The following is an 18,277-nucleotide window of genomic DNA, read 5'->3' as shown; positions in this document are numbered from 1 at the left end:
GTAGCTTCTGCGAGGCCTGCTCCCTTCCCTTCCCTAGTACTTCAACACTAGTTGCTCCTCCCTCCTTATTATCACTCTCCTAGTCCCCAGGCCCTTCATTCCACAACATAAACCAACTACTGCAGACTCCATCCTCAACCCATCCCTTTTTTTGAACTAGTCAGACCCTAGTTTTTCAAGCTGATGGGGGAGGGGCGGTTGGTCAGAGGCCGACTACGGGGGGGGGGGCGGGAACTACAACTCCCAGAAACCTCTCCTGGTCCCTGGTCACGGAAAGGGAAAGCGCCGGCGTAGAAACCGAGCTTCCCCCTTCCCTTCCCCCCCCCACCCCCCCCTCCCAACCTCCGACGTCTGTAGGCTGCTATCACGCAGGCGCGCTCCGAACGCCGGCTTCTCTGGTCTGGCTGCTTGTTCGGTGCGCGGCGGCGGCGGAGAGCGAGCGAGGCCTGGTGAGCGCCGCTAAAGCCGCAGGCCAGCTGTGCGGTCGAGGGAACGGTGAACACTTGACGCCCCCACTTCACCCTTCGTGTGCTCGAGATCGGCTGCCACGGAACCAGGTGGGCGCGCGGGTGGCGGCGGTTGGGGAGGGGAAGGCTTCCGCAGGGATCCTCCCTCTTTTTCTTCCTCCCTCCCTCTCCCCCCTCCCACTCCGGGCTGTCCACCCGCGGGGAATGGGGAGAGGCCCTCGGGCGGGGGCGGGGAGGGCGCGAGCGCGAGCTCGGATCCCTGGGCCCTGTCAGCTCGAGCCTTCTCCTCCCCTAGCCGCGCTGCTAACGGCAGTGCTGCGGAGGCCCGGCCGGCCTGGGGCTGGGCCCTGAGGTGCTGGTCACTGTCAGGAGCGCTGGCGGCGGCGGATCAGCGGCGGCGGTGGCGGCGAGAGCAGCAGGAGGAGGAAAGAGGGAGGAGGAGGTGTGTGTGGGGGAGGGGAGCTAGGACTGGGCGCCCGCAGGGGCGTCGGCGGCGGGGAGGGCGAGGACAGACGCGGTGCCTGCGTGGTAGATTGGGGGCGGGGGGCGCCTGAGGAGCCTGTCATAGGCAGGGGAGAGCAGGGTGATGTGTATGTGTGTGACATCGTGTTAATCCGGACAGAAAGGGACAGTCCGTGTGGGAGTTCACAAGTTCGAGCGCCCCCACCCAACGCGCTCTCCGATCTGGAGTGGATGGGTTTTTTAGGGGTGGGCAAAGGGAGGGCGCTGCGCCGTGGAGGTGGGGGTGGGGCGCGGCTACGGCGACAGATGTCATAACAACACCGGCCTGAAAAGGCTGACGGGGGTGTGGTAATTATAGGCATGACAGAAGCACTTGTGACTAGAGCGCGGATAAATGGCGATTCGTGTGCCGGCATGGCTGTGAACGTCAAGGTTGGGAGGTGTTGACGAGCGAAGAGACCTGGAGGATGAATGCCTGGTGGCGGGGAGGTGGTAGAGCTCGGTGGGAGGGCCTGAGGGTGGGGAGGCAGGCAAAGTCCTGAATGCTGCCTCGATTATAAAACTGGAGAATTTCAGAAAATATCGGTCCTTTAAAAATTACCTTTAAGCTGCTTAGGATAAATAATCGCAAAATACTTCCACCTCCCTACTATCTTACAGTAGGACATATCAAAGGACCATTACACAAAGCTCTTTCTTGTGATTTAATCTATACAGAATTTTTTTTGCTCTCCTCTCATTAACGACCTCCTTTGTTTTTTTCTTGTTTTTTGCTGTTTATAATTTTTAAAATGAAGAGATTATTTTCTAGGTTCTTTGAATAGTAATTAATTACTGCATTTTCTCATTGGCAGAAACCATAAATTACCTCATATTTTTATTGAAATAAAACGTTATACTTAAAGCACGTGGATTTCATTATATGGAGAAGAGAAGGCATGTTTGTGGGATGAGTGGCTGGAGGACTAAGGGAACTAGTAGAGCAGTTGGGCAGACTGTGATCAACGTTGGGGCTGAAGGAAGCCCTACAGACTTGAGACAGGTCAGAAGGATTTGCTACAGAAGCTGATTACCTTCTTAGATTAATTTCAACTGAGCTAGTCCCCCCAATCAAGCTTTCTGGAAGAGTTGGGGTGCGGTGTGAGAATACTGGATCTGGATGTATTCCCTTTAAGGGTACAAATCACAACCTGTCCATACCTGCCCAGTATATACAACTCCTGCCCTGTGGACTACCATAAATACACCATACAGAGCCTCCTGAAATGTTAAGGGCTGTCCTTCCTTTCCCTTGTTATAATGATGATAAAGATGGTGCACATAGACGTCAAATCAGTTATCCTTTCACTTCATCTGCCCAACCTATCTTTTTCTCACCTACATTTCTTTAGTAACATTCTTTAATCTATTTCTCCCTATAGTTCCGTGTTTCTTTGTCTTGTTTGCTTGTGCTCACTATTTCCCTTTGGTTTAGTCTCAGTTTCTGTTATTTGGACATTGTAGTTCCATGGCACTGTTCTCAGTACAACACAAGAAGAATGTTGGTATTTTTAAAAGCTTAGGGTAACTAAAGACCTTTGCAACATCTCCAAAGTAGTCCAGCTTCTCTCCTCTTACTTTTCAATTTTAGACCCAACTCATTGTCCATTTGCTGTATACAAACAGGACTTATGCTAATAAGCTATATAGATTTTCTGTCCAATTACATATCATTGTGGGGACAATAGGCTCTTTTTCCACCTGTTTTTTCCTCTGTGATAGCTAGATCAGATTTTTGAGCGATTAAATTTGACTCCAAAATGAACTATTTTATATGAAACTAAATCCAGTTTTGAGTAAGCAGCTCACCTGTCTTACTTGTTTCTTGATAATTATGGATTTGAATGCTGTTCTTCCTTCCCCTTTTATACTTATTGCCAGTACCATTCCTTTTAAATAGTACAGGTGGCCAAGATAACCTTAATATTTGATCTGAAATATTACTTCAGAATGTTTTCGAAAAACACAGTAATTGTTAACTAATTTAGTGTAGTACTTTTTTCAGTTACATATTTGAGGATGAATTGTATGAAAAACACCTAAATAGTACTTAAATAGTCTGAGGAATACTTGGGAAAGGGTAAAGTATGATCCTTAAGTTTACCATCTGGTAGAGGAGATGACATACAGGCATCAGAACATACAGATAAAAGTGCAGAAATAAATAGCAGTTGAAACCTTAGTATTTGTTCTGTAGGAGTGGACTAAATTGCTTATATTTGAGTTAAACTCTATTCTGATCACTCCCTATTAAAATCCTTAGCTTCCTTCAAGGGGCCAACTCTGGGGCCATTTCCTACAAGAACCTTTCTGGATCCCCATAGTGTTTATTGAGATCGCAACCTATCTTGTATTTACTTAGCTTAAATGTCATATTTCTCTTGTAGAATGTAATCTTGAGGGCAAGGACATTTTCAGGAACATTTTTGTATTTCTGTTGCCTTGCTCATTAAGCACCTAGGTAATAGATGCTTAATTAATTCCTGTTGAACTGAAAATGTGTTTTGAGTGATGAATTCAGCCATGAGGTGAATGTTTTTAGGCATAATTGAAAAAACACTGTCCACTAATCCAAATTGCTGTGGTTAATCAATAGGAAGCAGGGAGGTGGCTTTGATATAATTGGAGGCAGGTGTTGTAAATAGAAAGTTTTACAGTCCTCCAAAGGACAATTCGAGCTTCCAGGTGGAAGGGGAAAGGCTGATTACAAATGCTACTGGTAAAAAGATTTATCTGAAGTAGCTGGATGGCAAATGGTTGGCATATCTTCTCAGGGCCTTAAAGAATATAGAATGTGATTACACTACCTGTGGAGAATCTCTGTATACCAAATAAGTATAATGCTACCTTTGAATAGAAAAATGAAGTTACTGACTCACCCTGAGTTGTTTTCCAACTGTAATGATGTTTAGGAATCCACCTGTGACTTAAGAGAGATAGGAAAAAGGAAACTTGAGGTTTTCTTTGAGGTGGTTCATCCATAATTAACCAAGCTAGGAAAGGAGACTTGGAATAGGCAGTTTGTGTCTTGGTTAGAGATTTGTGGAAGCTCTTTGGAATCTGAGCCTAGTGGATTGAGGTACAGGGGAAGATGAGGAATGCTAACAATTAGAATGCAAGATTTGACTTAGGAGCTAGAAAATTGTCATAGTTCACCATTCCTTTTTTTGTCTTATATTTTCAATATATTTGAGTATATGTACATTTCAATGTACAAAGAACAGAAAAAGACTCGTTTTAGAAACTGTTGACTTCTATTATGTATAATTTCTTAAAAAGGACATTAAATATAACATGGTTTTACAGAGATATATGCATTACTTGGCACTAGAAACTATTTTGGTATGATTACATTTTATGAGGTAGTATTTTGGAATTGATAGAGAGCTGACCTGGATGCTAGAAAAACATAGATTGAAGAAACTTAACCTCTCATTATACTAGGCAGCTATCTTAAGAGAAGTGGAGAAGGTGGTAACTTGTATTGATAGAAGGGGTATCCTCACCTTAGAGTTCCCTATACAAATAAAATCACAGGTCTAGTCCCTATTCCAGACTTTTTTTGTGTGTGATTGCAATGGTCATTCATATGTACTTCTGCTGATATTGTGATGGCTCAGAATGTCTGACCTTGACCGGACAAAATTAGATTGAATTGGTTTTCTCTGACCATCTTCACCTTTAGTTCTTTCAGTTGACAGTTAGATTTTGTGCTATACACAAATGTTTTGTTGCTCTCTTTTTGTTGTGTTTTTAAGTTTCTGGTTAGTAAGAAGGAACATTACTATTCTAAGGAAATCTGCAAAAGTTGTACTTTTGAAGAGCACACTTTGATATTGTGAGATATTGCAATGGCTTCTTGGCCTGGAGATCTCAAATGATTCAGAGATCATTCAACCCATAAGAATCAGTCACATTGAAATGCAAAGAAAAATGTGGTGCAAAATGAAAAACCAGTGCGAGGAACTGATACATTTTAGTGGCAAAATAATCTAATCTCAGAAAACAAAGATCTTCAAAAGGACCTGGCAGCCAAAGAAGTTGTTATTGGTGCTTCTACTATGTGGCATAGGCTTCTTAAAATTGGAAGAATAGAGAGAAGACCTGTTTAAAAAATAAAAGTTTCTGACTCTTGCTATGAAGAAAAAAATGCTTGACATAGGCAAGACAATACAAAGACTGAAGTACTGGAGATTTGAAAAAGGTAATTTTTAAGTGAGCCTATAAGTCTTATGCCCCATTGAAGGAATAATGAACTCAGATAAATGTATTGATATCTTGAGAAGCAGAATTGTTCTAGAATTATAGAAATTCCAAGGTAGAAATAGAATATTGTAGTATAAAATTAATACCTTTACCTCATGTCAAAAGGGAGTTAAGAAATTAATCTTTTACTGTCCTGGGAACTTGCTTGATTTAAAACCCCATTGAGAAAAAAACAACAACTCATAGGCTATACTTTTTTAAGGTTAGACTTTGAAAAATGAATTGTTAGATATGCTTAATATCCAGTGTCATGATGAAGAATTAAAGAATGTATCAAAATTTTCAGAACTCAATATCAAATCATTATAAAACAAGTGGTTTTGACAAATGGAAGACCTATTCTATATTAAAAAGTTTTTTTTTAATGTGTGGTTAAGTCAATAAATTAATTAGCTTACTTTGCTCCAGTTAATTAGCATACCACTGTAACAAAATTGGCTCATTTGTGTCACCTTCTGAACTTCTTTTCATTTTCTTCTGTATATATTAAAAATATTTTATTGATGTTCTTTTTTTATATCTATCTTTTCCCTTTTTTGTGTATTTCTATCACAACTAGTTCATCTTCCCCTTCCCCAAATCAAACCATACTACCCTGTAATAGGTATAGTTAAGAAAAACATTTGTTCATTAGACATTTCAGAAAATTTGCATCATATTCTGCCATTCAATTAATTTTTTCCAACAAGCATCTTAAATAAGGGCCTATTGTGTGTTCCAGCTCATTCTTAGATGTCAAAACAAAATAATCGGAAAGTATGATCCCTACCTTTACTCTTGTTATCTAATTTGGGAAAGAAGACATGAAACACTGGAAGCCTTGAGTAATGAGTAGAAATAGAATTGGATTTTGAGCCAGGGTATGTCCAACTCTGCTACTACCTGAGGCAGCTGGTGGCTCAATGGAAAGAACACAGGCCTGGAGTTAGGAAGACCTGAATCCCAGACTGACATTAGATACTAACTAACTATGTGTGATCCTGGCAAGTTAGTTACCTTCTGCCTCTACTATAAAATGGGAAAATGATAGCGCACAGGATTATTGTGAGGGTTAGTGTTTAAAAAAACAAACATTTAGCATTGTGCTTGGCATGTAATAGGCACTGTATAAATGCTTATTCTCATTCCTCCCCTTTTCCCTACTACCTGCATGACATTAGGCAAATAGTTTACTCTCTGTGCCTCAATTTCCCCATCTGCAAAATGAAGGAATTGAACTAGATGACATCTAAGTTCCCACCCAACTATAAATTTATGATTCTGTGAACTAGAAAATAATTCTAAGGTTCCAAGGTAAGAGAAAGTTCATTGTTACATTTGTGAAAGAAGGTGGGCCTTCAGCTGTGCTTTTAATATACAGGAACCTCCATGGTAATAGTAATACTGCTTGATTTATATCATGCTTAATGGTTATTGCTTTCTTATATTATTTCACTTTAGCTTCACAAAATATAAGTTGGTAGTAAAATTACAGATAAGGAATCAGGTTGTTATTTGCTTAAAGTTGCAGAGCATAGTATGGTAAGGTAATCAGTAAGTATTTGTTGAATGTTCTCATTTGACATTTTGTTGAATTTAAAGCATTTGGAAGCCACTGATGTTTTCTTTACACTTCTACTGATATCTTGGGTGTTTTTCTCTGCAGTCTTTTCTTTTTAGTATAAAAAAAATTATGTCTCTTTTTAGATCAGAAGGTTACAATTTTCTTTCTTCACATCCTACTTAAAAGAAAGTGTAAAATAACAATAAAAATAAATTAAAAACACTTCTCCCTTGGTATGTGGTTTCAAAGAATCTTGGCAAAGAACATGAAATTGAATCCTGCCACTCTGAATCAAATTATTAGGATGAGGTATTTTTTTTTCTTTCATCCATTTAACATTTTGTTAAATAAGCACAGAACTTTTTGGAGGTGTAAGTTTCTAACTTATGTGATGACAATTAATGATTCTGCTTCATTCAGGTACCATTTAGTAGCTCTTCCAGTTGAATGAGCTTTTATTTCTTAGAGAGTTACTTAGAACTGCAATACTAAAACTGAAACTTTTCACAAGTCACCTACAGAAGTAGCAACATTTCCTCTTTTTTATAACTGACTATGTCTTCTATCTAAAAAAAGACACCCTCAAAATATTTTTAAAACAATATACATTTCTTGGCAGTCTACTATACTCTGAATAGACCCTTTGTAGAGGGCACATGGAAGAACATGGACCACAAGATGAACTCTGATCTTTATCATTAGAGAAGATGCTTACATTGATGAAATCATAGATCTGTGACTAGGTGAAGTATATTAAATGATTTATTAAATATCACTATAAGAAGAGAATTCCCACACCACATGGAAATATCTTGGCACATGAAAGAGGACACTTTTCCAGAAATACTGATGCACCAGAAGCAAGAAAGAAGATAAAACAGTAGGGAGAATAATAATAGTAAAACAACAACTAGCATTTCTGTGCTACTTTAAGATTTGCAAAACACTTTACAAATATCATTTTGTTTGCACCTAACATGAATCCTGGGAAGTAAGTGCTATTACCATCCCCATTTGATAGTTTAGGAAACTGAAGCAACATAGGTAATTTGTCCAGAGTCATATAACTAGAAAATGTCTCTGGCTGGATTTGAACTTATCTTTCTGATGTCAAGTCTAGAACTCATGAGAACTGATAAACTAGAAGATAGTGACAAAAAATACCAAGTGTTACAGATGGAAAGGTTAATGGTAATGTTTAGGCCTTTGTGTGGAAGAAACAAAAGAAAAGGGGTTGTACCATAATTTAATATTTGGGATAGGATATAGTAGAGTATTTGGGCATGTAGGAGTTTGGAAAGAAAAGAGAACATGAGTATTAGAGTTAGAGCATTGAGTATTAAAAGGTGGTTATTAAAGCGAAAAAATGGTGAGAATGGAGGAAACATTTCAGTGTTTAATAGGGTTATAGCAGTAGAAAGAGCATAGTGTTTAAGAGATTTAATTTTTGTAGTTGAAGTCAGAGTTCCTGAGTTTATCCTGATTAGCAGCCATTGGCAATTTACCTCTCTCAACATTGATTTCCATATTTGTAAAAGGTAGTTAGGTTATATGATGTGGAGGCCCCTTCTAACTCTTGAACCCAAAGGAAACAATTAATTTTGATGCCTTGGCTCAAAGTAAAAAAGGCAAGCTCTAGTGTTTTCACTGTCTTGTTTGTATTCATAGAGCTTTGCTGAACCATCAGATGCCATTATTGCAGGGAGATGTTCGTACTTCTGACCCTTTTTATGTCTCTTTTGAATCTTGTATTTGGAGATCAAATTTTCCATTAAGCTCTGACTTTTTCATCAAGAAGGTCTGGAAGTCCCTTATTTCACTGAATGACCATCTCCTTGTCTGAAAAATTATTCTCAGTTTTGCTTGTTAGTTGATCCTTGGTTGCAGTACAAACTCTTTTGCCTTACGAAATATATTCCAGTCCCTCTGATCTTTTAATGTAGAAGCTGCTAGGTCCTGTGTGATACTGACTGTAGTTCCACAATATTTGAATTGTTTCTTTCTGGCTGCTTGCAGTATTTTCTCCTTGACCTTATAATTCTGGAATTTGGCTACAATATTTCTTGGAGTTTTTTATTTCGGATCTCTTTCAGGGTGTGTCTGGTGAACTCTTTCCATAACTATTTTACTCTCTGATTCTAGGACCTCAGGACAGTTTTCTTTGATATTTTTTGGAGGATATTGTCCAGGCTGTTGTTTTCATCATGGCTTTCTGGTAGACCAATAATTCTTAGATTATCTCTCCTGGATCTGTTCTCCAAGTCAGTTGTTTTTCTAACTTTTTTTTTTTCAGTTGAAAATATTTCACTTTTTTTATTTTTGGAGGGGGGAAGGGAGGGCATTTGGGGTTAAGTGACTTGCCCAAGGTCACACGGCTAGTAAGTGTTAAGTGTCTGAGGCCAGATTTGAACTTAGGTCCTCCTGACTCCAGGGCTAGTGCTCTATTCACTGTGTCACCTAGCAGCCCCAGTATTTCACATTTTTTTCTAATTTTTTAATCTTTAGGTTTTGTTTGACTGCTTCTTGATGCATTATAGAGTCATTAGCTTTGATTTGATAGATTCTAATTTTTAGCTAATTGTTTTCCTCTGTTAGTTTTTGAAACTCCTTTTCCATATGTTCAGATTTCATTTTTAGGGAGATATTTTCTCCAGTTTGATTTTTGAACCTCCTTTCCCAGTTCACACTTTTTAAGGATTTGTTTTCTTCAGTGAGATTTTTTTCCATTTTGGCAATTTCAATTTTAAAAGAATTGATCAGTTTATCTTCTACCTCTCTGATTTGGCTTTTAAAATCATTCTTGAGCTCTTCCAAGAGTGCTTTCTGGGCTTGAGACCAGTTCATATTTCCTTCTGTGGTCTCAGGTGTGGATAGAGTCAATGGTGTCTCCTGAAAGTGATTCTTTTTCTTCACAATAATAGGATTAAATCATCTTTGGTCTTCCCTTTCCAAGTTGCTTCTGGCCCATTGTGATTGCCTGTTTCCTGGCTTTTAAAGTGGATTTCTGCTTCTGGGGTACAGAGGGCTCTGACCCATGCTTCTCAAGCTGGGAGCTAGGGGCCTGGTTGTTGACTTTGTGTGCTGTATCCTTTGGGTGTCTAGACTGAGGCCAAGGCCAGGACTTTAAGTAACCCTGAGGCTCATAGAGTAAGGTATGGGGGAGGGGTGGTCTGGCTGCTTCAGGTATCCACCTCTGTGCCCTTGGGTTAGAGCTCAGGCACGCTCAGCAGCTAGTGGCCAGCAGTGCTGGTGTCTGTGGATTCCCCTGGTTGTGCTAAGGCACACCTGGGCTTCTGGTGTTACCGCTTGCTGGCTTCACCCCCCTGGGCTTTGGGATCTCCTGCTGGTCAGTTGAGATGGGGCTTGTTGGGATGCCTCCAGCCCTTCACTTCAGGCTCAGCACAGCCCCAGTTACACCCTTCCTCAAGCCTGCCACTGCTTCCACTATTTCAGGATTTTACACTGGGGCTTTTCTCTGCATTCATTTGGCCATTATCTTTATTTTTCTCTGCCCTTCAATAACTGCTATATTTTTGGTCCTTTTTTCCTCTGTACCTTTTGACCAACCTCTTAATTTTTCTCATCTTTACTTGGCCAACTTTTTTTTTTTCCTTTTTGAAGGAGGGAAGGCAGGGCAATTGGGGTTAAGTGGCTTGCCTAAGGTTACATAGCTAGTAAGTGTCAAGTGTCTGAGGTCAAATTTGAACTCAGGTCCTCCTGACTCCGGGCCTGGTGCTTTATTCACTTCACCACCTAGCTGCCAACTCTTGAGCCATTTTACCCTCCTAATTCCATATTTCTCTTAAGTGATTCGTTTAACCTATTTGACTGCTCCAGCATCCTCCCCAGCTTCCATTTATCTTGTTTAGGTTCTGCCACATTTTCCCAACCATTGTATGAAACAGTAGTGATGTACTAGGAGTTGAATTATCATGCTTCAGAGATGGCAGCATTCTAATAAGTCAGCAGTGAGAAAAATTATGAGATGGGGAAGAGTTATTTTTTAGAAATACTATTGGGTTTTCAGTCTTTCACTTCAACCTCAGAATCTAGGTGAGCATACCACCTATGATAGTTTCTTAATGTTTAACAATTAATTGCCAAGATCATAAATTATTTGGGTAAGGATTCCTGATGTGACACCTTATTAGGAAAACAAGAAAGCAGTTTGATAGAAATTAGATTTAGCCCAACATCTTATATGATGTATTACATTAAGCTCAAGATGGACATATAGCCTTCATATAAAAAGTCACACTATAAAAATATTAGAAGAGAATCAGATCAGGTATCTTTTAAAGGGGAAATAAGGGTTAGAGATGATCTCAAAAGATAAAATAGATAATTTTGACTACATGAAATTGAAAAGCTTTTGCAAGAACAAAATTATTGCATCTAGGATAAGAGCAAGCATGGAATGGGGGTTGGGGGAGAGTATCAGATATATCTGAAAAACGATTGATATCCAGGATATAGAAGCAATTAATAAAGATATACAAAACCAAGACTCCATTGAATCAACAAGCTTTTGGGCAGGAAGGGAACAACTATTGAGCTCTTACTGTGTGCTGGATACTGCCAAGCACTAGACATAAAAAGACAAGTGAAACTGTCCTGTCTTTGAGCTAACAGTATATAACAAGGCAGGATAACATACATATATAGGTATATATACCTCTAAAGTACTTTATAGGCATATCCCCGTATAGGTGTTTGTATAAGTAATATACCTATATAAGGAGATATAGATAGACAAAATGTATAAAAGACAATTTTGAGGCAAAGCCAAGTCCAAGTTATGAAGAGCCTGAAGTGCCAGAGGAGTTTTATGTGATTCTGCAGGTGATAGGGAGCCCACTGGAGTTTAAGAAGTTGTGATCACACTTGGATTTTAGTAAAAAATCATTTTGGCAGTTATGTGGATGATGGATTGGATTGGGGAAAACATTTTGGAAACTATTCTGGTAGTCAAGTCAAGAGAGAATGAGGGCCTTAACTAGGCTGGTAGCTAGGTAAGGGAGCAGAATTGACATGGAGTGGAAGTAGAATCAACAAGACTATTTGGTGATTTGGGGCATAGGTAAAGGTTAAAAGCTTGACAAAAAAGGGAAAAATTCAGGGGGAAAATACTCCATTCCAGGTTTTTTGTGTGTCTGCCAGGAAAAAAAAAAAAGAAACATGTTTATCATGTTACCAGAATTCTTCTTTTCTCTCTTTTTATTTTCATATTTTCCCCTTTGTTACTGTGTGCTTTGTTAGTTGTCTTTCATAGTGGAAGGGGTTGAAGAGAAGGGGAGGAATAATCATTCAAAAGAACTGTAGCCTTGAGAAGCTAGTGAGATAGTACTTGGGGCTTTCAAATGAAGAAAGCTAAAGAACTTTCAAGTTTAGTTATGTTGTTCAGTCATTTTCAGTTGTGTCCCACTCTTCTTGACTCCAGTTTGGGGTTTTCTTGTTGAAGTTACTGGAGTGGTTTGCCATTTCCTTCTCTTGCTCATTTTACAGAGGGAGGAAACTGAAGCAAACAGGGTTAAGTGACTTGCCTAGGGTCACCCAACTAAGCAGTGTCTGAGGCCTAATTTGAACTCAGGTCTTTTTGATTGCAGTGCTCCACCAACTACCCTACATAGACATTATTTATGTTACCTTTTATCTTTTCTCAGGTAGCCAGGACAAAGGTGAGGCTATAGGCTACTGGGACCATATGCACAATTGCAGTGCACACTGTCTCTGCATATTCTAACAGTAATAGCCTTAGTTATATAGCTTTTTATGGTTACAGTACTTTCACATACATTATTTGATCTTCCCAACAGTTCTGTGAAGTAGGCAGTAAAAGTATTACTCCCCATTTTATAGCCAGTGGTACTGAGACTCAGAGTTTAACTGATATCCAAGGTCATATAGCTAATTAAACAGCAGAGTGAGGCCTCAAACTTACTTTTGATTCTAGGTCCATTGCTTTTCCCTCTAAATAATGAAGAAAAGCATAATGATTTTATTTCTCTTGCTAGTAAAAAAGTTGTAGTATTAACTTTTTGTTTCCATTTCTTGAAACAAGGGAAAGCAGGCTGTAATACAGAGATACCTTACTTTAAAATCTTTAATATGCATGGCTAAAAATTATTGTAGAGGGGTGAGAGCTGATCAGAACCCTTTCTAATCAAGCCTCTCTCCCTAATCAGTCTCCCTGAAGAACTCCAAGAAAATAAGGACCTGGACAATGAGGACACATAAAAAATTATCTGTGTAATATGTAATCAGTGCTTGTTGCTAGACTATATAGTAATTGTCGATTTCTTATTTCAGGTTAGATTAGGGACCAGTTCACTCCTTCACATTATACTTAGAGGGGGTAGTGACTCATGCATTTGACTAATCACATTTATTTTGTGTAGATTTTATTGCAGAGGGTAAAGATTACTGTTTTCTTTGGAATTTAGAGACACCTATGTACTGGCTGTACTAGTAAACTGGGATTAAAACCCGTGTCTTTTGGTCTTTCCTGTATGTTACTGTTTCCATTATAACACCTAGTCCTAAAAGGGCATAATTCAATTTTGAACATGTTTAATTGGAAGTTACTCTGGGGCAAGCAAACAGATACGTTTGAAGATAGTTAGAAATATGGAACTGTTAAGTTTTTTTCAAGTCTCTCACACTTTTCCCTCCCCCTCTCCCTATCTTGCCTCTGGAAAGGAAAGATATCATTAGCCTTGGTACTCTACCCTATCACTACTCTCTGCCCCTCTGATTGGAGAGTGGAAACGTGAACTCCAAACATATTCTGGGAGAGATTTCTGCTTAGACATCTCATTTCTCATCTGGTTGCACCATTTTGGGACCCCTGACTTCTCTACCATGTTTCCAACCCCCATGTTGGGTACTTTCTTTTCTCACCCTTTTTCAGTTTACTTTTGTGTGTTTTCTTCCCCCATTAGATTGTAAGCTCCTTGAAGGATGAAACTATTTTTTCTTTTTTTATATTTGTATTTTCAGAGCTTTGCACAGTGCCCAGCATATAGTAAGTGTTCAATATATGTTTATTAACTATTGAGAAAATTAGGGTAATTTCACTGTAAACTCATTCTTCTTCCCTTCGCTATATCTCAAAACCTCTTCATAAATCCTCCACCCTTTCCTCCTTTCTTCCCCTCTTTGATAACGAGTGTCTTTTACTGATGCCGAAAACCCTGTGTGTGTGTGTGTGTGTGTGTTTTTGGTCCCACTCACTTCTGTCTACTCCAGCAAATTTCCCTTCAGTGATCCTATACTCAGTCTCAACCTCTCTCTGTTCCTTACTACTTTCAAATGTACTGTTTCCTTCATCCTTAAAAAACCTTTCTTGACTACTATCCCCACAAGTTATTGTCCTAAAGCTCTTCTTTCTTTGTCAAACTTCCCCCCAAAATGTGCTTTTTGCCTCTACCTACTTTCCTCTCAGCCATTTGTAGTCTAGCCTCTGGCTTCTTTCCTCAACCAAAACTACCTCTCTCCAAAGTTATCAGTGATCACTTTGCCAAATCTTACAGTCTTTTCTCAGTGCTCTTCCTTCTTGGCCTGCTTCTTTTGACATTCACCACCCTCTCCTCCTTCATATTCCCTCTGGGTTTTCTTGTTACTACTCTTCCTGATTTTCTTCCTACCTGTTTGACCAGCCCTTAGTTTCCATTATTCTGGCTTATTATGCATAGTATATTCTCGATGGAGGTTCTGTCCAGGCTGCCTGCTATATACTCTCCTTCTTGGTCATCTCATCAGCTCCTGTGGATTTAATGATCACTTCTATGCAAACGACTCACAGATTTATAAATCCAGTCCTATTCTCTCCTTGAGATTTGTCTCATGTCACTAATTGCCTATTGGACATTTCAAAGTGAGTCCTAGAAACATAAAACCTCTAGGAGGAGAAAGTATCTAAGAGAAAGGAGGTGATCAATAACACTACTATTTTTTCCAATCTCCCAGGTTCATAACTTCCGCTTTAATTGTCCTCAACTCTGCTTTCTCTCACTTCACATTTACAGTTACTTGCCATATATGGAAATAACATTTCTACCTTCAAAAGTAGCAATCCATTTTTATCTCCATAACAACTCTCACAACATCCATCCCTAACTACATTATATTTATTTTGGATTTATTCTCTGGGTGTCTGCCCGTGTGCATGTACATGCATGTATGGCTCACGTACTCCAGAGTAGGGATTGTTTCATTCTTTGTTTTTGTTCAGTGAAACAAAGCATTTAGTATAGTGACTGGAATATAGTAGTTGCTTAATAAATACTTGATTAATCTACTGACTCAAGTGTTGTTTGTTTGTTTGTTTATAACAAAGACCAGTCAGTACAGTGAAATCTTGTTTTTCCTTAACTTTTGAATTAGTTATGTAATGAGTATTCTGAAAATACAGAATGTCATTTGCAAAAGCCTGCTGCTTGTTTCTCTTCCATATTTTTATCAAGCATGTTCTAGATATCTTTTTAGTAGTAATAAAGTATGTGATTTTTTTCCCAACCATGTGTTACTCTTCAAGAAACATCATGGCTTAGTGGATAGAGGACTGACCTTGGAATCAGGAAGTTATTTTATTAAGTTCAACGTCTGACATATAATAGATATATGATGATGGACAAGTCACTTCATCTCGGTCTCCCAGTCAGTTCTCCAAGTTACAGAAACTCTTAAGACTAAAACTATGGAGGATTTACTAGTCTGCATTAGAGGAAGGAACTGGCTAGGATAGCTCTGTTCAGAGTGCAGGCTGGCTTCAGTTTTTGTTTTTTTTTTTAGAGTTCATGTTCATCTCCACCTCTAGCAGCTTCAACCTCATTAGCAGAGTTTATGCTTATTTTCTTAGTTGAACCTTCTCTTGACCTCCATAGCTTAAACTTTTCCTGAGCTGGTGCTGGCTATCCGAATTTGTTCCCTCTACTAGCCTCTGCATTCTTCTATCTTTCCTCATCCTTTGCATAAAGTGTTAGTGCCTGAGTTGTATTTATCTTCTTGGTAGTCTCTTTTTGCTATTATAAAAGGATCATAGATCTAAAACAGGAAGCGATCTTGGAGGCCTACTCCAACCCTTCTCATTTTACAGATGAGGAAACCAAGGTCTAGGGAGGTTAACTGACTTGTCTAAGATTACAGTTGCAGTGATAATCAGAGGTAACCTTTAAACCCAGCTCTTGTGACTCTTGAGCTAGTGTTCTTTCCACTGTACCATACTAATCGTCTCACGTCTTTTTGCCTTGGACCCATGATAACACTAATTATGCTGATTTCTTTATATGTCAACCCAAGTACAACCTGTGAGCCTCTTGTTAATATGTCACTCCCCTTCATACACTTAGTGGTCCATTCAGACCAATCTTCTATTCCTCACATATTATGCTGCATTATTTCATCTTTGTGTTCAACTGACAAAGCCAACCTTTGTGTCAGCTGTCCCCCATACTAGGAATGTACTCCTACCTCTTAGAATTACTCATTTCCTAGGTCACGTACCATTTTTATATAACACCTTGCCTGGATTCCCTCAGTACTTAGAATTTACTTTGTATTTATTTTGTATAAATTGAGTATATACTTAGTGTACCTGTTACTTCCCCCTGATGGAATGTAAGCTCCTTGGGGATGGGGACTGTTGTACTCTTGTCTTGGTATCTTCAACACCTAGAGCAGTGCCAAACATAAATAAAAGTTTGTTAGTTAATTGAACCTTTTTCAGCTTAATTATATTTTCTGGTTTCATTTATAGCAAGCATGTCAATATTGAGATAATTCAGTTTTTACACTAGTACATTGGCTGGTTATTAGATGATTTTAACATACTCATATTTAGAATACCAGTGTTAAGTTGGTGCTTATTGATAGTTTAAAAATTTGTGAATTTTGGGGCAGCTAGATGGTGCAATGAATAGGGCACTGGCCCTGAAGTCAGAAGGACCTGAATTCAAATCTGGCCTCAGACACTTGATACTTACTAGCAGTATGACCTTGGGCAAGTCACTTAACCCCAATTGCCCTGTCTTCCCCCCTCCAAAAAGACAAAAAAAAAATTGTGAATTTTAGCAACTTTTTTTTTTTTGGAGGGTAGATATAGAGACAGAAGAACAAATAGCTTCCATCCTTAAGGTTCTTAAAGTTGGAGAGGTGGGAAGGTATGATAACAAGGAAGAAAACAATTTGGCAAATTAGGGGAAGACTTTAGGGAGGAAGTGATACCTGTGCTGAATCCTAAGGAAGCTAAGAATTCTGTCAGAGGAGATGAGAGTGTATTCTAGGCTTGAGGGAGAGTGGCATGTGAAATACACAGAGGAAGATAGAATGATCTTGAAATAATGAATGAAGGGGAGTAATAAATTTGAAATAGTAGGCTGGAACCAGATTATAAGGATTTTAAGCACCAGGTGGAAGAATTTGCATTTATGTTAGTGGAAAAGAGGTGACATGGTCAGACCATATACCTTAGTAAGATTATTTTGGCAACTGTGAGGGGTAGATTGTAAAGAAGGCAGAGGAGGCAGAGGGATTTAGGAAGCTATTAGAATTTGATGACTCCATGAGAGGTGATGAAGGTTTGAACTAGGATGGTGACTTTGTAACTGGAGAGAAGGGGATAGATTATAAAATCTTTTTCAACGAAAGAAGCACTAAGACTTGGCAACTGATTAATTATGGGGAGAAGTTAGGAAGAGTAAAGAGTCAAGGATGACTCCAAAGTTATGAACATGAGTAACTGGAAGAATAATGGAAAATAGAGAAGTTTGGAGGAGCAATGTTAGGTGAAGATTTCAATTTTAAGTCATGCCCAATTTGTGATTCTAATGGAATATCCAGGTAGAGAAGCCCAGCAGCTAGTTGGTAATGGGGGATTGGAATTAGGAGAGAAATGAGGGCTGAATATATATGTATATATGTGTGTATGAATGTATATGTATATATATGAATATATATGTATATATGTGTATATGAATGTATATATGTGTGTGTATTTGGGAATCATCTGCATAGACATGATAATCAGATTCATGGAAGCAAGTAAAATCGACAATAGAGAGAACAAGAAAAGGATCGGGAAACAATCATACTTAAGAGATATGAACTGAATAATAATCTGGCAAAGAAGAAGGAGCATTATAACAGAAGGAGAACCTGGAGAGAGCAATGTCATAAAACCTCTAAGAGGAGAAAGTATCCAAAAGAACAGGCTGCAGAAAATTTAACAAGGATGAATTCCAAGAAAAGGCTTTTAGATTCAACAGTTAAATGATACTTTGGTAACTTTTTAGAGAAAATTTTTAGTTGAATGGTGGAGAGAGAAGCCAGGTTGTTAGGGGTTTGAGAAGTGAGTCAGTGGTGAGGAAGTTGAATAGGATAGGGGGCAACAGAAAACTGTTCCTAGGAACTTGATAGAGAAAGAGGTGAGACATTGGATGCTAGCTTATAAAGGGATTTTTTTTAAGTCTGGAGATATTTATAGGCCAAAAAAATAGGAGAT

The 18,277-nt window shown here is 38.9% G+C and overlaps 1 protein-coding gene across 2 annotated transcripts in view; it reads left to right on the top strand.

The window, feature by feature from the left end:
* The first annotated feature begins 372 nt into the window (after positions 1 to 372).
* Positions 373 to 18,277, top strand: part of KPNA1 (karyopherin subunit alpha 1) — a 92,001-nt gene continuing 74,096 nt past the window's right edge. Inside the window, exon 1 of one of the 2 annotated variants that reach the window (XM_069064922.1) lies at positions 373 to 557. The gene's annotated coding sequence lies outside the window, so the exon portion shown is untranslated. Of the gene's footprint in view, positions 558 to 670; positions 910 to 18,277 lie in introns of those variants that run through there. The other variant, XM_069064923.1, reaches the window with a different exon arrangement.

This window comes from Petaurus breviceps, unplaced genomic scaffold, assembly GCF_028583685.1.
Source record: "Petaurus breviceps papuanus isolate PSGF00001 unplaced genomic scaffold, PetGlider_PUasm1.0 90654, whole genome shotgun sequence".
Classification (NCBI taxonomy): domain Eukaryota; kingdom Metazoa; phylum Chordata; class Mammalia; order Diprotodontia; family Petauridae; genus Petaurus; species Petaurus breviceps.
This window is presented reverse-complemented; position numbering and strand designations above follow the sequence as displayed.